Source organism: Macaca nemestrina, chromosome X (assembly GCF_043159975.1).
Source record: "Macaca nemestrina isolate mMacNem1 chromosome X, mMacNem.hap1, whole genome shotgun sequence".
NCBI classification, from domain to species: domain Eukaryota; kingdom Metazoa; phylum Chordata; class Mammalia; order Primates; family Cercopithecidae; genus Macaca; species Macaca nemestrina.
Genome location: NC_092145.1, coordinates 85,447,863 through 85,451,998, shown reverse-complemented (window position 1 = coordinate 85,451,998; position 4,136 = coordinate 85,447,863).

The following is a 4,136-nucleotide window of genomic DNA, read 5'->3' as shown; positions in this document are numbered from 1 at the left end:
CCTGACAAGACCTTGAAAATGAAGCTGGTACTAGGATGTCAGAGCAGAGAGATGGAGGATGTGAGATCTTGATGACTCCATAGTGCCACTGTGCCATCTCTGAGCTGCCTATCTCCAGGCGTCTGGTATCTGAGACTATAAACCCTTGCGTGTCTAAGCTAGATTTTTTTGGGTTCAGTTTCTTGCACTGAGTGCAATTCCTGAGTGATTCGGAAAAGAACTCCACAGGAAAGAAATAATTTGCATGGGCTCTAGGAATAAGTAATTCTGGACAGAGGAAACAGCCAATTCAAGGCACAAATGGAGGTTTGAAATGTGTGACACATGATAGATTTGGCAGGGGTAACCAAGAAGTCAGACATACAGTAGACACCTTGCATCCCAGTCAAACAGGACTCCTGGCTCATACACCATGCACTCACTCGCTCCACAGTGTGGTCCCCTGAACTCTTCTTTAATAACTCTAGGGACCAGCAGCTTCAGTTGTAATTGTTCATGACCTGTTTATTTTGTCCTTACATCAAATCAAAAGTAATGCAATTTTCAGGTAGTCAGGTGTTATGATCTCCATTTTGCAGATAAGAAAACCAAGGCTTGTGGAGGTTTACCAGCCTATCCTAGGTTACACAGCTAGTAATGGCAGAGCTGGAATTTAAATCCTGGTTGGCCTGAGTCCATTGCCCTCTTTCTACCACTGGTTCTCAAACTCTAGATGCATCAGAATCATTAAGAAGGCTCATTAAAGCACAGATTGCTAGGTCCTACCCCAGAGTTTCTGATTCAGTGGGTCTGTGATGGAGGAGCCAAGAGCTTCCATTTCCAATAAGGTGCACAGCAGGGGAGGTTGGGGAGGGAGTGATGCTGCTGATGTGTAGACCTACTTGGAAAACCACTGAATTGGAGCATTCGCCAGGGACTGGGTCTCCTCATAGCAGGTGTGACAGTGTGGAGGCACTGTGACTTAGCAAAGTGGTGCTTCATCTGGAGTTCTTGAATTTATGACCCTTTTCATCTACTGTCAGCCAGGCCAGGATGGGTGACACCTGAGCCAAGCCTGGGCTTGGCAGGAATGCTGAGAATTCCAAACTAGCAAGCTGCCGGCAGGTTCCAGCTAAAATGCAGACAGGCACCACCCTTAGTCCCTGGGTTAGATTTCTTTGACTCCTTGGCCCTCAGCCTCCAGAAGGGTTAATGCTGACCCACTGGAACAGAGAGACAGAATGAAGAACTTTTTGTAGGCCAAGAACCAATCTGAATCTCACTGAAAACCTCCAACCAGACCTGAGAGATTCCATAAGCCCCCAAGAGGTTGCTCGAACAGGAGACTACCGTGTAAGTACTTTCCTACACATTCATGCAGAGGTTTTAAAAAGATTGTGTCTTAATAGTTGTGCCCTGTTGGCACATCAGTTTCAGGCTATGAATTCCTAGAGAGCAGGAAATTGATTTGCAGGGATGAGAAATTAAAATTCACAATGACGGAGATAACGGTGATGACGATTATAGTGTTAGGATTGATGTTGGTGGCCACAGTGTAAAGAGGAGAGGGAAGTAGTGGTGGTGGGGAGGTGGAAATGAAGGTGAGGGAGGTAGATGGATGTGAGGTTGATGAAGATGTAAGTGGTGAGTGAGGGTAATGAAGGTAGTGAACTGAGTTGTCCATACCCCTCTGAAGACACTTTCCCTCTTATCTCTGTATGTGTCTGTTTCCCCTTCTAGAACCTCCTCTGGGGCAGGGCCTGTGCCTTGTTCACCTTTGTGTCCTAGCACCTAGCCTGGTGCACTGCACATCGTCAATATCAACAAGTGCTTGCTGATGAATGGAGTGCGAAATGGCGTAGGGCAGGAGAGATGGCAAGGCTGGCCAGCCATGATGACCTAGAAGAAGCGGCCACGTTGGAACACTCCCTTGAGGGAGCAGAGGCTCCACAGAATGATGTCCGTGCCCCTGGAGCTCAGAGACAGAACTGTCCCCATGAGGCACAACAATGGTGCTCCCTGCAAGTGGTGGCTGTGAAATGAGTACAGGGGGCCCTAGAGGCTGGTCTGTCTAGTCCAGCTGGGCTCAGTGGGCCCCAACCAGGCAGCAGCAGCAGCAAGTTTGGGGATTTGTTGATTTGCTCAGCCTGCCTGCTGGGTGCAGACTGTTTTTCCATAATCATCTTTTATCTGGCTGAACAATAGAGGTGAAGGGGCAGCCAGGCAGGTGGGACATAGCTTGACAGGACCCAGGAAGAGGAGGGGAGGCTCCCATACTGCTTCTAGCCAGCTGCCCCACTGCAGGCCTCCCTTCCCAACTCGGGTCCACTGCCGTGGACCCCCAAAGGCTGCTGATGATTCTCATCAGGCCTGGGACCCCGCCCCCCGCCCCCCGACCGGGGCTGACTTTCATACCTCCCCACATACCTCTTTCGCTCAGAAGCTTCGAGGCTTTTGATAAATGTTGGCGTGGTTCAGCGCCTGAGGAAGGCAGGCTGCTCCTGGGAGGAGCCTGTCGACATTCGACACTGGGAGAAGGATGGCCCCACATGGGAGCAGGGTGGGGGTGGGGGCTGCAGCCCAATTCCCCACAGAACAAAAAGAGATTTCTCTCTCCCTTGCACCAGCTGCTGAGTCCCAGCCCTGGCTTGATCATTTTTCAAACTGCAGTAAATTAACATTTTCTGGAGCAGGAAAACCACACGGAGAGGCCTAAATACCAAATTTGGGGATGGCCTCAAGCCCCTTTCGGCCTTCTTCCCCTCCCCCCATTCTTACTGGGGACTGGGGAGGACAGAGCCCCAAAGGAACAGCTTCTTCCATTTCACTCACACCTTTCCCAGGACTGGCTGAGGGACCCTCCCCCGCTCCCTGCACACAACCCTGCCTGTCACCTCCTCTTTGCTGACATTCCCTCCTCCATCTCTCCCACCCCATAGAATGTAGTGCAAGCATGTTTATTCCCACTTTGCAGAGGCGAGCTGGAGGACCTGGGAAAGAGTCGGGGAGAAAGGGTCCAGTGAGAGTGCAGGGAGGGGGCCTGACGTTGGGCCCCTGAGGCACAAGTTGGAAGTCCTAACACCCCTGGTTTCCCGAACTTGAAATTGACTTATTTCCACTGAGTTGTGAAACATACAGTTTAGATAGGACAAGGAAGCCCCCATGCTCTCTGGATCATCTTCCTGTCTCTGCAGGGTGGGAGCTCCCCTATTCCAAGCCTCCAAGGGAAGACATTCCGGAAATAAAGTCTGCTGTGGGTATCTCTGCTTTTGTATCTCCTTGTGGAGATACAGAAGTGTTCATTTATTCCGAGCAAGGCAGTTGCCCTTTGCTGTGTGCTTAGTATGTGTCAAGTAGCACGCTGAGTACTTTCCAGGCATCATGTCACTGAAATCTCAGAGAACACCTCCAGGGAAGGGAAACAGAGGCAGACACTGAAGCTCAGAGAAGTGAAATGACTTTCCCAAGGTCCCACGTCAGAGGCAGCATTGCTGTCCAGGTCTATTGGACGTCAGAGCAGTGCTCTCTTCTCCCACCACTGCCCCGTCACCCTTCCCACTCCTCTGTTCAGTGGGCCCAGCTGCCCATGGCGACCTTCCCCTGTTCCCTCTGTCTCTTCTGACTCAGGACTGCCCACACAGGCTTGAACCAGCTGCACTGTCCTGTCACCAGCTGGGGCCTCAGCTCTAGCAGTGGGGAGCCAGGATCTTGGCCTCAGAATGGAATGGGGGGGGGGCTGGCCACAGCTGGAAGCAGCTGGAAGGCAGGCCTTGTGGAAGGAAGTGCAATGGCACACACACAGAGATACACGCACAGAGAGAGACACAGAGACACACACACACACAGACACACACACACTGGGGTTGGGTGGGTGCTCAGGGGAACCATTCCATTTGCCTTTCCAGAGAGCAGAAGGAATAAAAGGAGTCAGGCTGTGGCCTGAACCCTTGTGTAGCTCAAGCCCCAGGGCGCTTGGCTCTCTCAACATCAGAGGGCTATGAAGTACCTCAAAATCTGGCACCCATCTACCTTTTGGAACTTATTTCCTGCCCCTTCTCTTTATACTCTCTGGTTCAACCAAACTCAACATTCCTCCTCCGTGCCTTCCCTCATGCTGTTCCTGCTGCCTGGATACCTGCCCTCCTCACTTCCCTGTA